This window comes from Hypanus sabinus, chromosome 10 (assembly GCF_030144855.1).
Source record: "Hypanus sabinus isolate sHypSab1 chromosome 10, sHypSab1.hap1, whole genome shotgun sequence".
NCBI lineage: Eukaryota > Metazoa > Chordata > Chondrichthyes > Myliobatiformes > Dasyatidae > Hypanus > Hypanus sabinus.
The window spans coordinates 156,323,514-156,342,349 of record NC_082715.1 but is presented as its reverse complement, the minus strand read 5'-3'; the positions used below and the strand labels follow the sequence as shown (position 1 = coordinate 156,342,349).

General features: G+C 47.7%; 1 protein-coding gene across 1 annotated transcript in view; it reads left to right on the top strand.

The window, feature by feature from the left end:
* The first annotated feature begins 18,627 nt into the window (after positions 1-18,627).
* LOC132401380 (glutathione hydrolase 1 proenzyme-like) overlaps positions 18,628-18,836 on the top strand; it is a 360,589-nt gene continuing 360,380 nt past the window's right edge. Inside the window, exon 1 of the mRNA XM_059983505.1 lies at positions 18,628-18,644. The gene's annotated coding sequence lies outside the window, so the exon portion shown is untranslated. The remainder of the gene's footprint in view (positions 18,645-18,836) is intronic.

Genomic DNA, 18,836 nt, shown 5'->3' with positions numbered 1-18,836 from the left:
TCGGTGTACTTATGGTGGAGGTCGATAGGTTATTCATTGGACAAGGTACTCGGTGTGCTTATGGTGGAGGTCGATAGGTTATTTATTGGACAAGGTACTCGGTGTGCTTATGGTGGAGGTCGATAGGTTATTCATTGGACAAGGTACTCGGTGTGCTTATGGTGGAGGTCGATAGGTTATTCATTGGACAAGGGACTCGGTGTGCTTATGGTGGAGGTCGATAGGTTATTCATTGGACAAGGTACTCGGTTTGCTTATGCTGGAGGTCGATAGGTTATTCACTGGACAAGGTACTCGGTGTGCTTATGGCGGAGGTGGATAGGTTATTCATTGGACAAGGTACTCGGTGAGCTTATGGTGGAGGTCGATAGGTTATTCAGTGGACAAGGTACTCGGTGTGCTTATGGTGGAGGTCGGGAGGTTCTTCATTGGACAAGGTACTCGGTGTGTTCATGATGGAGGTCGAGAGTTTATACATTGGACAATGTACTCTGTGTGCTTATGGTGAGGTCGATAGGTTATTCATTGCACAAGGTACTCGGTGTGCTTATGGCGGAGGGGGATAGGTTATTCATTGGACAAGGTGCTCGGTGTGCTTGTGGTGGAGGTCGAGAGGTTATTCATTGGACATGATAGTCGGTGTGCTTATGGTGGAGGTCGAGAGGTTATTAATTGGTCAAGGTACTCAGTGTGCTTATGGTGGAGGTCGATAGGTTGTTTATTGGACAAGGTACTCGGTGTGCCGATGGTGGAGGTCGATAGGTTATTCATTGGACAAGGTACTCGGTGTCCTTATGGTGGAGGTCGATAGGTTATTCATTGGACAAGGTACTCGGTGTGCTTATGGTGGAGGTCGATAGGTAATACATTGGACAAGGTACTCGGTGTGCTTGTGGTGGAGGTCGAGAGGTTATTCATTGGACATGATAGTCGGTGTGCTTATGATGGAGGTCGAGAGGTTATTCATTGGACATGATAGTCCGTGTGTTTATGGTGGAGATCGATAGGTTATTCATTGGACAAGGTACTCGGTGTGCTTATGATGGAGGTCGATATTTTATTCATTGGACAAGGTACTCGGTGTGCTTATGGTGGAGGTCAACAGGTTATTCATTGGACAAGGTACTCGGTGTGCTTCTGCTGGAGGTCGAGAGGTTATTCATTGGACATGATAGTCGGTGTGCTTATGGTGGAGGTAGATAGGTTATTCATTGGACAAGGTACTCGGTGTGCTTGTGGTGGAGGTCGATAAGTTATTGATTGGACAAGGTACTCGGTGTGCTTATGGTCGAGGTCGATAGGTTATTCATTGGACAAGGTACTCGGTGTGCTTATGGTGGGGGTCGATAGGTTATTCATTGGACAAGGTACTCGGTGTGCTTATGCTGGAGGTCGATAGGTTATTCATTGGACAAGGAACTCTGTGTGCTTAAGGTGGAGGTCGATGGGTTACTCATTGGACAAGGAACTCGGTGTGCTTATGGTGGAGGTCGATAGGTTAATCATTGGACAAGGTACTCGGTGTGCTTATGGCGGAGGTGGATAGGTTATTCATTGGACAAGGTACTCGGTGAGCTTATGTCAGAGGTCGATAGGTTATTCATTGGACAAGGTACTCGTTGTGCTTATGATGGAGGTCGATAGTTTATTCATTGGACAAGGTACCCGGTGTGCTTATGGTGGAGGTCGATCGCTTATTCATTGGACAAGGTACTCGGTGTGCTTATGGTGGAGGTCGAGAGGTTATTCATTGGACAAGGTACTCGGTGAGCTTATGTCAGAGGTCGATAGGTTATTCATTGGACAAGGTACTCGGTGTGCTTATGGTGAGGTCGATAGGTTATTCATTGGACAAAGTAATCGGTGTGCTTATGATGGAGGTCGATAGGTTATTCATTGGACAAGGTACTCGGTGTGCTTCTGGTGGAGGTCGACCGGTTATTCATTGGACAAGGTACTCGGTGTGCTTATGATGGAGGTCGATAGGTTATTCATTGGACAAGGTGCTTGGTGTGCTTGTGGTGGAGGTCGATAGGTTATTCATTGGACAAGGTACTCGGTGTGCTTATGGTGGAGGTCGATAGGTTATTCATTGGACAAGATACTCGGTGTGCTTATGGTGGAGTTCGATATGTTATTCATTGGACAAGGTGCTTGGTGTGCTTGTGGTGGAGGTCGATAGGTTATTCATTGGACAAGGTACTCGGTGTGCTTGTGGTGGAGGTCGAGAGGTTATTCATTGGACATGATAGTCGGTGTGCTTATGATGGAGGTCGAGAGGTTATTCATTGGACATGATAGTCCGTGTGTTTATGGTGGAGATCGATAGGTTGTTCATTGGACAAGGTACTCGGTGTGCTTATGATGGAGGTCGATATTTTATTCATTGGACAAGGTACTCGGTGTGCTTATGGTGGAGGTCGATAGGTTATTCATTGGACAAGGTACTCGGTGTGCTTCTGCTGGAGGTCGAGAGGTTATTCATTGGACATGATAGTCGGTGTGCTTATGGTGGAGGTAGATAGGTTATTCATTGGACAAGGTACTCGGTGTGCTTGTGGTGGAGGTCGATAGGTGATTGATTGGACAAGATACTCGGTGTGCTTATGGTGGAGGTCGATAGGTTATTCATTGGACAAGGTAGTCGGTGTGTTTATGGTGGAGGTCGATAGGTTATTCATTGGACAAGGTACTCGGTGTGCATATGGTGGAGGTCGATAGTTTATTCATTGGACAAGGTACTCGGTGTACTTATGGTGGAGGTCGATAGGTTATTCATTGGACAAGGTACTCGGTGTGCTTATGGTGGAGGTCGATAGGTTATTTATTGGACAAGGTACTCGGTGTGCTTATGGTGGAGGTCGATAGGTTATTCATTGGACAAGGTACTCGGTGTGCTTATGGTGGAGGTCGATAGGTTATTCATTGGACAAGGTACTCGGTGTGCTTATGGTGGAGGTCGATAGGTTATTCATTGGACAAGGGACTCGGTGTGCTTATGGTGGAGGTCGATAGGTTATTCATTGGACAAGGTACTCGGTTTGCTTATGCTGGAGGTCGATAGGTTATTCATTGGACAAGGTACTCGGTGTGCTTATGGCGGAGGTGGATAGGTTATTCATTGGACAAGGTACTCGGTGAGCTTATGGTGGAGGTCGATAGGTTATTCAGTGGACAAGGTACTCGGTGTGCTTATGGTGGAGGTCGGGAGGTTATTCATTGGACAAGGTACTCGGTGTGTTTATGATGGAGGTCGAGAGTTTATACATTGGACAATGTACTCTGTGTGCTTATGGTGAGGTCGATAGGTTATTCATTGCACAAGGTACTCGGTGTGCTTATGGCGGAGGGGGATAGGTTATTCATTGGACAAGGTGCTCGGTGTGCTTGTGGTGGAGGTCGAGAGGTTATTCATTGGACATGATAGTCGGTGTGCTTATGGTGGAGGTCGAGAGGTTATTAATTGGTCAAGGTACTCAGTGTGCTTATGGTGGAGGTCGATAGATTGTTCATTGGACAAGGTACTCGGTGTGCTTATGGTGGAGGTCGATAGGTTATTCATTGGACAAGGTACTCGGTGTCCTTATGGTGGAGGTCGATAGGTTATTCATTGGACAAGGTACTCGGTGTGCTTATGGTGGAGGTCGATAGGTAATACATTGGACAAGGTACTCGGTGTGCTTGTGGTGGAGGTCGAGAGGTTATTCATTGGACATGATAGTCGGTGTGCTTATGATGGAGGTCGAGAGGTTATTCATTGGACATGATAGTCCGTGTGTTTATGGTGGAGATCGATAGGTCATTCATTGGACAAGGTACTCGGTGTGCCTATGATGGAGGTCGATATTTTATTCATTGGAAAAGGTACTCGGTGTGCTTATGGTGGAGGTCGACAGGTTATTCATTGCTCAAGGTACTCGGTGTGCTTCTGCTGGAGGTCGAGAGGTTATTCATTGGACATGATAGTCGGTGTGCTTATGGTGGAGGTAGATAGGTTATTCATTGGACAAGGTACTCGGTGTGCTTGTGGTGGAGGTCGATAAGTTATTGATTGGACAAGGTACTCGGTGTGCTTATGGTCGAGGTCGATAGGTTATTCATTGGACAAGGTACTCGGTGTGCTTATGGTGGGGGTCGATAGGTTATTCATTGGACAAGGTACTCGGTGTGCTTATGCTGGAGGTCGATAGGTTACTCATTGGACAAGGAACTCTGTGTGCTTAAGGTGGAGGTCGATGGGTTACTCATTGGACAAGGTAATCGTTGTGCTTATGATGGAGGTCGATAGTTTATTCATTGGACAAGGTACCCGGTGTGCTTATGGTGGAGGTCGATCGCTTATTCATTGGACAAGGTAATCGTTGTGCTTATGATGGAGGTCGATAGTTTATTCATTGGACAAGGTACCCGGTGTGCTTATGGTGGAGGTCGATCGCTTATTCATTGGACAAGGTACTCGGTGTGCTTATGGTGGAGGTCGAGAGGTTATTCATTGGACATGATAGTCGGTGTGCTTATGGTGGAGGTCGATAGGTTATTCATTGGACAAGGTACTCGGTGAGCTTATGTCAGAGGTCGAGAGGTTATTCATTGGACAAAGTAATCGGTGTGCTTATGATGGAGGTCGATAGGTTATTCATTGGACAATGTACTCGGTGTGCTTCTGGTGGAGGTCGACCGGTTATTCATTGGACAAGGTACTCGGTGTGCTTATGATGGAGGTCGATAGGTTATTCATTGGACAAGGTGCTTGGTGTGCTTGTGGTGGAGGTCGATAGGTTATTCATTGGACAAGGTACTCGGTGTGCTTATGGTGGAGGTCGATAGGTTATTCATTGGACAATATACTCGGTGTGCTTATGGTGGAGTTCGATAGGTTATTCATTGGACAAGGTGCTTGGTGTGCTTGTGGTGGAGGTCGATAGGTTATTCATTGGACAAGGTACTCGGTGTGCTTGTGGTGGAGGTCGAGAGGTTATTCATTGGACATGATAGTCGGTGTGCTTATGATGGAGGTCGAGAGGTTATTCATTGGACATGATAGTCCGTGTGTTTATGGTGGAGATCGATAGGTTATTCATTGGACAAGGTACTCGGTGTGCTTATGATGGAGGTCGATATTTTATTCATTGGACAAGGTACTCGGTGTGCTTATGGTGGAGGTCGATAGGTTATGCATTGGACAAGGTACTCGGTGTGCTTCTGCTGGAGGTCGAGAGGTTATTCATTGGACATGATAGTCGGTGTGCTTATGGTGGAGGTAGGTAGGTTATTCATTGGACAAGGTACTCGGTGTGCTTGTGGTGGAGGTCGATAGGTGATTGATTGGACAAGATACTCGGTGTGCTTAAGGTGGAGGTCGATAGGTTATTCATTGGACAAGGTAGTCGGTGTGTTTATGGTGGAGGTCGATAGGTTATTCATTGGACAAGGTACTCGGTGTGCTTATGGTGGAGGTCGATAGTTTATTCATTGGACAAGGTACTCGGTGTACTTATGGTGGAGGTCGATAGGTTATTCATTGGACAAGGTACTCGGTGTGCTTATGGTGGAGGTCGATAGGTTATTTATTGGACAAGATACTCGGTGTGCTTATGGTGGTGGTCGATAGGTTATTCATTGGACAAGGTACTCGGTGTGCTTATGGTGGAGGTCGATAGGTTATTCATTGGACAAGGTACTCGGTGTGCTTATGGTGGAGGTCGATAGATTATTCATTGGACAAGGGACTCGGTGTGCTTATGGTGGAGGTCGATAGGTTATTCATTGGACAAGGTACTCGGTGTGCTTATGCTGGAGGTCGATAGGTTATTCATTGGACAAGGTACTCGGTGTGCTTATGGTGGAGGTCGATAGGTTATTCATTGGACAAGGTACTCGGTGTGCTTACGGTGGAGGTCGATAGGTTATTCATTGGACATGGTACTCGGTGTGTTTATGGTGGAGGTCGATAGGATATTCATTGCACAAGGTACTCGGTGTGCTTATGGCGGAGGTTGATAGGTTATTCATTGGACAAGGTATCGGTGAGCTTATGGTGGAGGTCGATAGGTTATTCAGTGGACAAGGTACTCGGTGTGCTTATGGTGGAGGTCGGGAGGTTATTCATTGGACAAGGTACTCGGTGTGTTTATGATGGAGGTCGAGAGTTTATACATTGGACAATGTACTCTGTGTGCTTATGGTGAGGTCGATAGGTTATTCATTGCACAAGGTACTCGGTGTGCTTATGGCGGAGGGGGATAGGTTATTCATTGGACAAGGTGCTCGGTGTGCTTGTGGTGGAGGTCGAGAGGTTATTCATTGGACATGATAGTCGGTGTGCTTATGGTGGAGGTCGAGAGGTTATTAATTGGTCAAGGTACTCAGTGTGCTTATGGTGGAGGTCGATAGGTTGTTCATTGGACAATGTACTCGGTGTGCTTATGGTGGAGGTCGATAGGTTATTCATTGGACAAGGTACTCGGTGTCCTTATGGTGGAGGTCGATAGGTTATTCATTGGACAAGGTACTCGGTGTGCTTATGGTGGAGGTCGATAGGTAATACATTGGACAAGGTACTCGGTGTGCTTGTGGTGGAGGTCGAGAGGTTATTCATTGGACATGATAGTCGGTGTGCTTATGATGGAGGTCGAGAGGTTATTCATTGGACATGATAGTCCGTGTGTTTATGGTGGAGATCGATAGGTTATTGATTGGACAAGGTACTCGGTGTGCTTATGGTCGAGGTCGATAGGTTATTCATTGGACAAGGTACTCGGTGTGCTTATGGTGGGGGTCGATAGGTTATTCATTGGACAAGGTACTCGGTGTGCTTATGCTGGAGGTCGATAGGTTATTCATTGGACAAGGAACTCTGTGTGCTTAAGGTGGAGGTCGATGGGTTACTCATTGGACAAGGAACTCGGTGTGCTTATGGTGGAGGTCGATAGGTTATTCATTGGACAAGGTACTCGGTGTGCTTATGCTGGAGGTCGATAGGTTATTCATTGGACAAGGTACTCGGTGTGCTTATGGTGGAGGTCGATAGGTTATTCATTGGACAAGGTACTCGGTGTGCTTACGGTGGAGGTCGATAGGTTATTCATTGGACATGGTACTCGGTGTGTTTATGGTGGAGGTCGATAGGATATTCATTGCACAAGGTACTCGGTGTGCTTATGGCGGAGGTGGATAGGTTATTCATTGGACAAGGTACTCGGTGAGCTTATGGTGGAGGTCGATAGGTTATTCAGTGGACAAGGTACTCGGTGTGCTTATGGTGGAGGTCGGGAGGTTATTCATTGGACAATGTACTCGGTGTGTTTATGATGGAGGTCGAGAGTTTATACATTGGACAATGTACTCTGTGTGCTTATGGTGAGGTCGATAGGTTATTCATTGCACAAGGTACTCGGTGTGCTTATGGCGGAGGGGGATAGGTTATTCATTGGACAAGGTGCTCGGTGTGCTTGTGGTGGAGGTCGAGAGGTTATTCATTGGACATGATAGTCGGTGTGCTTATGGTGGAGGTCGAGAGGTTATTAATAGGTCAAGGTACTCAGTGTGCTTATGGTGGAGGTCGATAGGTTGTTCATTGGACAAGGTACTCGGTGTGCTTATGGTGGAGGTCGATAGGTTATTCATTGGACAAGGTACTCGGTGTCCTTATGGTGGAGGTCGATAGGTTATTCATTGGACAAGGTACTCGGTGTGCTTATGGTGGAGGTCGATAGGTAATACATTGGACAAGGTACTCGGTGTGCTTGTGGTGGAGGTCGAGAGGTTATTCATTGGACATGATAGTCGGTGTGCTTATGATGGAGGTCGAGAGGTTATTCATTGGACATGATAGTCCGTGTGTTTATGGTGGAGATCGATAGGTTATTGATTGGACAAGGTACTCGGTGTGCTTATGGTCGAGGTCTATAGGTTATTCATTGGACAAGGTACTCGGTGTGCTTATGGTGGGGGTCGATAGGTTATTCATTGGACAAGGTACTCGGTGTGCTTATGCTGGAGGTCGATAGGTTATTCATTGGACAAGGAACTCTGTGTGCTTAAGGTGGAGGTCGATGGGTTACTCATTGGACAAGGAACTCGGTGTGCTTATGGTGGAGGTCGATAGGTTAATCATTGGACAATGTACTCGGTGTGCTTATGGCGGAGGTGGATAGGTTATTCATTGGACAAGGTACTCGGTGTGCTTATGGTGGAGGTCGAGAGGTTATTCATTGGACATGATAGTCGGTGTGCTTATGGTGGAGGTCGATAGGTTATTCATTGGACAAGGTACTCGGTGAGCTTATGTCAGAGGTCGATAGGTTATACATTGGACAAAGTAATCGGTGTGCTTATGATGGAGGTCGATAGGTCATTCATTGGACAAGGTACTCGGTGTGCTTCTGGTGGAGGTCGACCGGTTATTCATTGGACAAGGTACTCGGTGTGCTTATGATGGAGGTCGATAGGTTATTCATTGGACAAGGTGTTTGGTGTGCTTGTGGTGGAGGTCGATAGGTTATTCATTGGACAAGGTACTCGGTGTGCTTATGGTGGATGTCGATAGGTTATTCATTGGACAAGATACTCGGTGTGCTTATGGTGGAGTTCGATAGGTTATTCATTGGACAAGGTGCTTGGTGTGCTTGTGGTGGAGGTCGATAGGTTATTCATTGGACAAGGTACTCGGTGTGCTTGTGGTGGAGGTCGAGAGGTTATTCATTGGACATGATAGTCGGTGTGCTTATGATGGAGGTCGAGAGGTTATTCATTGGACATGATAGTCCGTGTGTTTATGGTGGAGATCGATAGGTTATTCATTGGACAAGGTACTCGGTGTGCTTATGATGGAGGTCGATATTTTATTCATTGGACAAGGTACTCGGTGTGCTTATGGTGGAGGTCGATAGGTTATTCATTGGACAAGGTACTCGGTGTGCTTCTGCTGGAGGTCGAGAGGTTATTCATTGGACATGATAGTCGGTGTGCTTATGGTGGAGGTAGATAGGTTATTCATTGGACAAGGTACTCGGTGTGCTTGTGGTGGAGGTCGATAGGTGATTGATTGGACAAGATACTCGGTGTGCTTATGGTGGAGGTCGATAGGTTATTCATTGGACAAGGTAGTCGGTGTGTTTATGGTGGAGGTCGATTGGTTATTCATTGGACAAGGTACTCGGTGTGCTTATGGTGGAGGTCGATAGTTTATTCATTGGACAAGGTACTCGGTGTACTTATGGTGGAGGTCGATAGGTTATTCATTGGACAAGGTACTCGGTGTGCTTATGGTGGAGGTCGATAGGTTATTTATTGGACAAGGTACTCGGTGTGCTTATGGTGGAGGTCGATAGGTTATTCATTGGACAAGGTACTCGGTGTGCTTATGGTGGAGGTCGATAGGTTATTCATTGGACAAGGTACTCGGTGTGCTTATGGTGGAGGTCGATAGGTTATTCATTGGACAAGGGACTCGGTGTGCTTATGGTGGAGGTCGATAGGTTATTCATTGGACAAGGTAGTCGGTGTGCTTATGCTGGAGGTCGATAGGTTATTCATTGGACAAGGTACTCGGTGTGCTTATGGTGGAGGTCGATAGGTTATTCATTGGACAAGGTACTCGGTGTGTTTATGGTGGAGGTCGATAGGTTCTTCATTGGACAAGGAACTCGGTGTGCTTATGGTGGAGGTCGATAGGTTATTCATTGGACATGATAGTCGGTGTGCTTATGATGGAGGTCGAGAGGTTATTCATTGGACATGATAGTCCGTGTGTTTATGGTGGAGATCGATAGGTTATTGATTGGACAAGGTACTCGGTGTGCTTATGGTCGAGGTCTATAGGTTATTCATTGGACAAGGTACTCGGTGTGCTTATGGTGGGGGTCGATAGGTTATTCATTGGACAAGGTACTCGGTGTGCTTATGCTGGAGGTCGATAGGTTATTCATTGGACAAGGAACTCTGTGTGCTTAAGGTGGAGGTCGATGGGTTACTCATTGGACAAGGAACTCGGTGTGCTTATGGTGGAGGTCGATAGGTTAATCATTGGACAATGTACTCGGTGTGCTTATGGCGGAGGTGGATAGGTTATTCATTGGACAAGGTACTCGGTGTGCTTATGGTGGAGGTCGAGAGGTTATTCATTGGACATGATAGTCGGTGTGCTTATGGTGGAGGTCGATAGGTTATTCATTGGACAAGGTACTCGGTGAGCTTATGTCAGAGGTCGATAGGTTATACATTGGACAAAGTAATCGGTGTGCTTATGATGGAGGTCGATAGGTCATTCATTGGACAAGGTACTCGGTGTGCTTCTGGTGGAGGTCGACCGGTTATTCATTGGACAAGGTACTCGGTGTGCTTATGATGGAGGTCGATAGGTTATTCATTGGACAAGGTGTTTGGTGTGCTTGTGGTGGAGGTCGATAGGTTATTCATTGGACAAGGTACTCGGTGTGCTTATGGTGGATGTCGATAGGTTATTCATTGGACAAGATACTCGGTGTGCTTATGGTGGAGTTCGATAGGTTATTCATTGGACAAGGTGCTTGGTGTGCTTGTGGTGGAGGTCGATAGGTTATTCATTGGACAAGGTACTCGGTGTGCTTGTGGTGGAGGTCGAGAGGTTATTCATTGGACATGATAGTCGGTGTGCTTATGATGGAGGTCGAGAGGTTATTCATTGGACATGATAGTCCGTGTGTTTATGGTGGAGATCGATAGGTTATTCATTGGACAAGGTACTCGGTGTGCTTATGATGGAGGTCGATATTTTATTCATTGGACAAGGTACTCGGTGTGCTTATGGTGGAGGTCGATAGGTTATTCATTGGACAAGGTACTCGGTGTGCTTCTGCTGGAGGTCGAGAGGTTATTCATTGGACATGATAGTCGGTGTGCTTATGGTGGAGGTAGATAGGTTATTCATTGGACAAGGTACTCGGTGTGCTTGTGGTGGAGGTCGATAGGTGATTGATTGGACAAGATACTCGGTGTGCTTATGGTGGAGGTCGATAGGTTATTCATTGGACAAGGTAGTCGGTGTGTTTATGGTGGAGGTCGATTGGTTATTCATTGGACAAGGTACTCGGTGTGCTTATGGTGGAGGTCGATAGTTTATTCATTGGACAAGGTACTCGGTGTACTTATGGTGGAGGTCGATAGGTTATTCATTGGACAAGGTACTCGGTGTGCTTATGGTGGAGGTCGATAGGTTATTTATTGGACAAGGTACTCGGTGTGCTTATGGTGGAGGTCGATAGGTTATTCATTGGACAAGGTACTCGGTGTGCTTATGGTGGAGGTCGATAGGTTATTCATTGGACAAGGTACTCGGTGTGCTTATGGTGGAGGTCGATAGGTTATTCATTGGACAAGGGACTCGGTGTGCTTATGGTGGAGGTCGATAGGTTATTCATTGGACAAGGTAGTCGGTGTGCTTATGCTGGAGGTCGATAGGTTATTCATTGGACAAGGTACTCGGTGTGCTTATGGTGGAGGTCGATAGGTTATTCATTGGACAAGGTACTCGGTGTGTTTATGGTGGAGGTCGATAGGTTCTTCATTGGACAAGGAACTCGGTGTGCTTATGGTGGAGGTCGATAGGATATTCATTGCACAAGGTACTCGGTGTGCTTATGGCGGAGGTGGATAGGTTATTCATTGGACAAGGTACTCGGTGAGCTTATGGTGGAGGTCGATAGGTTATTCAGTGGACAAGGTACTCGGTGTGCTTATGGTGGAGGTCGGGAGGTTATTCATTGGACAAGGTACTCGGTGTGTTTATGATGGAGGTCGAGAGTTTATACATTGGACAATGTACTCTGTGTGCTTATGGTGAGGTCGATAGGTTATTCATTGCACAAGGTACTCGGTGTGCTTATGGCGGAGGGGGATAGGTTATTCATTGGACAAGGTGCTCGGTGTGCTTGTGGTGGAGGTCGAGAGGTTATTCATTGGACATGATAGTCGGTGTGCTTATGGTGGAGGTCGAGAGGTTATTAATTGGTCAAGGTACTCAGTGTGCTTATGGTGGAGGTCGATAGGTTGTTCATTGGACAAGGTACTCGGTGTGCTTCTGGTGGAGGTCGATAGGTTATTCATTGGACAAGGTACTCGGTGTCCTTATGGTGGAGGTCGATAGGTTATTCATTGGACAAGGTACTCGGTGTGCTTATGGTGGAGGTCGATAGGTAATACATTGGACAAGGTACTCGGTGTGCTTGTGGTGGAGGTCGAGAGGTTATTCATTGGACATGATAGTCGGTGTGCTTATGATGGAGGTCGAGAGGTTATTCATTGGACATGATAGTCCGTGTGTTTATGGTGGAGATCGATAGGTTATTCATTGGACAAGGTACTCGGTGTGCTTATGATGGAGGTCGATATTTTATTCATTGGACAAGGTACTCGGTGTGCTTATGGTGGAGGTCGACAGGTTATTCATTGGACAAGGTACTCGGTGTGCTTCTGATGGAGGTCGAGAGGTTATTCATTGGACATGATAGTCGGTGTGCTTATGGTGGAGGTAGATAGGTTATTCATTGGACAAGTTCTCGGTGTGCTTGTGGTGGAGGTCGATAGGTGATTGATTGGACAAGATACTCGGTGTGCTTATGGTGGAGGTCGATAGGTTATTCATTGGACAAGGTAGTCGGTGTGTTTATGGTGGAGGTCGATAGGATATTCATTGGACAAGGTACTCGGTGTGCTTATGGTGGAGGTCGATAGTTTATTCATTGGACAAGGTACTCGGTGTGCTTATGGTGGAGGTCGATAGGTTATTCATTGGACAAGGTACTCGGTGTGCTTATGGTGGAGGTCGATAGGTTATTTATTGGACAAGGTACTCGGTGTGCTTATGGTGGAGGTCGATAGGTTATTCATTGGACAAGGTACTCGGTGTGCTTATGGTGGAGGTCGATAGGTTATTCATTGGACAAGGTACTCGGTGTGCTTATGGTGGAGGTCGATAGGTTATTCATTGGACAAGGGACTCGGTGTGCTTATGGTGGTGGTCGATAGGTTATTCATTGGACAAGGTACTCGGTGTGCTTATGCTGGAGTTCGATAGGTTATTCATTGGACAAGGTACTCGGTGTGCTTATGGTGGAGGTCGATAGATTATTCATTGGACAAGGTACTCGGTGTGCTTACGGTGGATGTCGATAGGTTATTCATTGGACAAGGAACTCGTTGTGCTTATGGTGGAGGTCCATAGGATATTCATTGCACAAGGTACTCGGTGTGCTTATGGCGGAGGTGGATAGGTTATTCATTGGACAAGGTACTCGGTGAGCTTATGGTGGAGGTCGATAGGTTATTCAGTGGACAAGGTACTCGGTGTGCTTATGGTGGAGGTCGGGAGGTTATTCATTGGACAAGGTACTCGGTGTGTTTATGATGGAGGTCGAGAGTTTATACATTGGACAATGTACTCTGTGTGCTTATGGTGAGGTCGATAGGTTATTCATTGCACAAGGTACTCGGTGTGCCTATGGCGGAGGGGGATAGGTTATTCATTGGACAAGGTGCTCGGTGTGCTTGTGGTGGAGGTCGAGAGGTTATTCATTGGACATGATAGTCGGTGTGCTTATGGTGGAGGTCGAGAGGTTATTAATTGGACAAGGTACTCAGTGTGCTTATGGTGGAGGTCGATAGGTTGTTCATTGGACAAGGTACTCGGTGTGCTTATGGTGGAGGTCGATAGGTTATTCATTGGACAAGGTACTCGGTGTCCTTATGGTGGAGGTCGATAGGTTATTCATTGGACAAGGTAATCGGTGTGCTTATGGTGGAGGTCGATAGGTTATTCATTGGACAAGGTACTCGGTGTGTTTATGGTGGAGGTCGATAGGTTATTCATTGGACAAGGTACTCGGTGTGCTTATGGTGGAGGTCGATAGGTTATTCATTGGACAAGGTACTCGGTGTGCTTATGGTGGAGGTTGATAGGTTATTCATTGGACAAGGTACTCGGTGTGCTTATGGTGGAGGTCGATAGGTTATTCATTGGACAAGGTACTCGGTGTGCTTATGGTGGAGGTCGATAGGTTATTCATTGGACAAGGTACTGGGTGTGCTTATGGTGGAGGTCGATAGGTTATTCATTGGACAAGGTACTCGGTGTGCTTATGGTGGAGGTCGATAGGTTATTCATTGGACAAGGTACTCGGTGTGCTTATGGTGGAGGTCGATAGTTTATTCATTGGACAAGGTACTCGGTATGCTTATGGTGGAGGTCGATAGGTTATTCATTAGACAAGGTACTCGGTGTGCTTATGGTGGAGGTCGAGATGTTATTCATTGGACATGATAGTCGGTGTGCATATGATAGAGGTCGATAGGTTATTCATTGGACAAGGTTCTCGGTGTGTTTATGGTGGAGGTCGATAGGTTATTCATTGGACAAGCGACTCGGTGTGCTTATGGTGGAGGTCGATAGGTTATTCATTGGACAAGGTACTCGGTGAGCTTATGTCAGAGGTCGATAGGTTATACATTGGACAAGGTAATCGGTGTGCTTATGATGGAGGTCGATAGGTTATTCATTGGACAAGGTACTCAGTGTGCTTATGGTGGAGTTCGATAGGTTATTCATTGGACAAGGTACTCGGTGTGCTTATGGTGGAGGTCGATAGGTTATTCATTGGACATGGTACTCGGTGTGCTTATGGTGGAGTTCGATAGGTTATTCATTGGACAAGGTACTCGGTGTGCTTGTGCTGGAGGTCGATAGGTTATTCATTGGACAAGGTGCTCGGTGTGCTTATGGCGGAGGTCGATAGGTTATTCATTGGACAAGTTACTCGGTGTGCTTGTGGTGGAGGTCGATAGGTTATTCATTGGACAAGGTACTCGGTGTGCTTATGCTGGAGGTCGATAGGTTATTCATTGGACAAGGTACTCGGTGTGCTTATGGTGGAGGTCGATCGGTTATTCATTGGACAAGGTACTCGGTGTGCTTATGGTGGGGGTCGATAGGTTATTCATTGGACAAGGTACTCGGTGTGCTTATGGTGGAGGTCGATAGGTTATGCATTGGACAAGGTACTCGGTGTGCTTACTGTGGAGGTCGATAGGTTATTCATTGGTAATTGGTACTCGGTGTGCTTATGGTGGAGGTCAATAGGTTATTCATTGGACAAGGAACTCGGTGTGCTTATGGTGGAGGTCGATAGGTTATTCATTGGACAAGGTACTCGGTGTGCTTATGGCGGAGGTGGATAGGTTATTCATTGGACAAGGTACTCGGTGTGGTTATGTCAGAGGTCGATAGGTTATACATTGGACAAGGTAATCGGTGTGCTTATGATGGAGGTCGATAGGTTATTCATTGGACAAGGTACTCGATGTGCTTATGGTGGAGGTCGATAGGTTATTCATTGGACAAGGTACTCGGTGTGCTTGTGCTGGAGGTCGATAGCTTATTCATTGGACAAGGTACTCGGTGTGGTTATGGTGAAGGTCGATAGGTTATTCATTGGACAAGGAACTCGGTGTGCTTATGGTGGAGGTCGATAGGTTATTCATTGGACAAGGTATTCGGTGTGCTTGTGGTGGAGGTCGATAGGTTATTCATTGGACAAGGTCCTCGGTGTGCTTGTGGTGGAGGTCGATAGGTAATTCATTGGACAAGGTACTCGGTGCGCTTATGGTGGACGTCGATAGGTTATTCATTGGACAAGGTACTCGGTGTGTTTATGGTGGAGGTCGATAGGTTATTCATTGGACAAGGTACTCGGTGTGCTTTTGGTGGAGTTCGATAGGTTATTCATTGGACAAGGTACTCGGTGTGCTTGTGGTGGAGGTCGATAGGTTATTCATTGGACAAGGTACTCGGTGTGCTTGTGGTGGAGGTCGATAGGTTATTCATTGGACAAGGTACTCGGTGTGCCTATGGTGGAGGTCGATAGGTTATTCATTGGACAAGGTACTCGGTGTGTTTATGGTGGAGGTCGATAGGTTATTCATTGGACAAGGTACTCGGTGTGCTTATGGTGGAGGTCGATAGGTTATACATTGGACAAGATACTCGGTGTGTTTATGCTGGAGGTCGAGAGGTTATTCATTGGACAAGGTACTCGGTGTGCTTATGGTGGAGTTCGATAAGTTATTCATTGGACAAGGTACTCGGTGTGTTTATGGTGGAGGTCGATAGCTTAGTCATTGGACAAGGTACTCGGTGTGTTTATGGTGGAGGTCGATAGGTTATTCATTGGACAAGGTACTCGGTGTGCTTATGGTGGAGTTCGATAGGTTATTCATTGGACAAGGTACTCGGTTTGTTTATGGTGGAGGTCGATAGGTTATTCATTGGACAAGGTACTCGGTGTGCTTATTGTGGAGGTCGATAGGTTATTCATTGGACAAGGTACTCGATGTGTTTATGGTGGAGGTCGATAGGTTATTCATTGGACAAGGTACTCGGTGTGCTTATGGTGGAGGTCGATAGGTTAGTCATTGGACAAGGTACTCGGTGTGCTTATGGTGGAGGTCGATAGGTTAGTCATTGGTCAGGGTGTCAAAGGTTAGGGGATAAGGCTGCTAAAGGTGATCAAGAGCGATACTAATTCAGCCATCATGTAATGGGTTGGCATACTCAATGGGCCGAATGGCCTAATGTGTTACTATGCCTATGGACTTGTTACACGGGGCCTCGGGATCTGAGTGTGGGATTACAGTCTAAAGCTTGCTCTGTCCCTGAGAGATCCACTCATTTGTGAGTGTTTCGAGGGTTCATCTGCCCGGGCCGTGCTTGCGTCAGCTTGCTCTGCCCACTGTGCTTCCTCAGTTTCAGGTGTGAAACGAGCGAGCGGCCGACACCGTCAGCCCCGGGGAAGCCCAGACAGTGTCGGCCCCGGGGAAACCCAGACATTGTCGGCCGCACGGAAGCCCAGACAGCGTCGGTCCCAGGGAAGCCCAGACAGTGTCGGCCCCGGGGAAGCCCAGACATTGTCGGCCCCAGGGAATCCCAGACAGTGTCCGCCCCGGGGAAGCCCAGACATTGTCGGCCCCGGGGAAGCCCAGACACCGTCGGCCCCGGGGAAGCCCAGACAGTGTCGGCCCCGGAGAAGCCCAGACATTGTCGGCCCCAGGGAATCCCAGACAGTGTCGGCCCCGGGGAAGCCCAGACATTGTCGGCCCCGGGGAAGCCCAGACACCGTCGGCCCCGGGGAAGCCCAGACAGTGTCGGCCCCGGAGAAGCCCAGACAGTGTCGGCCCCGGGGAAGCCCAGACATTGTCGGCCCAGTCAGGTCAGCCAGGCAGACCCGGAGTCACCGACAGACAAAGATGTGTTGTGGACGCTGAGCGTTCACTCAAACACCAGGCACTGCTTGACTGAGTGGCAGCTGTCCGGGGTAAACCGCAGAGTGTGGCCTGGGACCAGGGCAAACCGCAGAGTGGGCAGTGGCAGTGGGGCAAACCACGGAGTCCGTCTCGCACCACCCCCCCATCCTCACCACATTCTACAGGGGTTGTACTGAGAGCATCCTGAGCAGCTGCATCACTGCCTGGTTCAGAAATTGCACCATCTCGGATCGCAAGACCCCGCAGCGGATAGTGAGGTCAGCTGAGAAGATCATCGGGGTCTCTCTTCCTGCCATTACAGACATTTACACTACACGCTGCATCCGCAAAGTGAACAGCATTATGAAGGACCCCACGCACCCCTCATACAAACTCTTCTCCCTCCTGCTGTCTGGGAAAAGGCACCGAAGCATTCGGGCTCTCACAACCAGACCATGTAACAGTTTCTTCCCCCAAGCCATCAGACTCCTCAACACCCAGAGACTGGACTGACACCATGCCCTACTGAACTGTTTATTATTTATTGTAATGCCTGCACTGTCTTGTGCACTTTATGCAGTCCTGGGTAGGTCTGTAGTCTGGTGTATGTTTTTTTCTGTGTTTTTACGTAGTTCAGTCTAGTTTTTATACTGTGACATGTAACACCATGGTCCTGAAAAAATATTGTCTCATTTTCACTGTGCACTGTACCAGCAGTAATGGTCGAAATGACAATAAGAAGTGAGTTGACTTGAGTGGGGAGTGGGACCGGGATAAACCGCGGAGTGGGGAGTGCGAACGGGGTAAACCGCGGAGTGGGGAGTGGGACTGGGGTAAACCATGGAGTGGGGAGTGGGAACAGGGTAAATCGTGGAGTGGGGAGTGGGACCGGGTAAACCATGGAGTGGGGAATGGGACCGGGGTAAACCGTAGAGTAGGGAGTGGGACTGGGGTAAATTGCGGAGTGGGGAATGGGACCGGGGTGAACCGCGGAGTGGGGAGTGGGACTGGGGTAAATCGCGGAGAGAGGAGTGGGCCTGGGGTAAACCGCGGAGTGGGGAATGGGACCGGGGTGAACCGCGGAGTGGGAACAGGGTAAACCGCAGAGTATGGATCCTGCCATCCACTGCTCTACATGCAGTGGGTAACTGTGTCAGCAATACACACCATTTCCAGCTCAGCAACAACTGTTCCAGGGTGTGGTTTAAGCTCAACCCTGTTCACAATCTCCAGCAGTAATTCAGGGAACTGTTGCTAATTATTCTCTTCCTGACTGCAGATTGTTTATCATTTACACATCCGGTCAGGACTTCGGGCTTGAACAGCTATACTTTCATTTTCAGAACAATAGCTGAGTGTTCTGGAGGTCTGAGGTGAGTAAGTCCAGAATTGTGGTCCCACAGGTCTGTGTATTCATCAATATGTACTGTGTTGGCTTATGTATAATCAACAGGTACAGCCCTGGCCTGTGTATGAGACTCGTCTGTGCTCTATCAGCGAGGCTGCTGGTAGCTGTAACGGTTGGACAATGTGTTGGCAAGAGTGCCTGTTCCTGTGTTGTACGA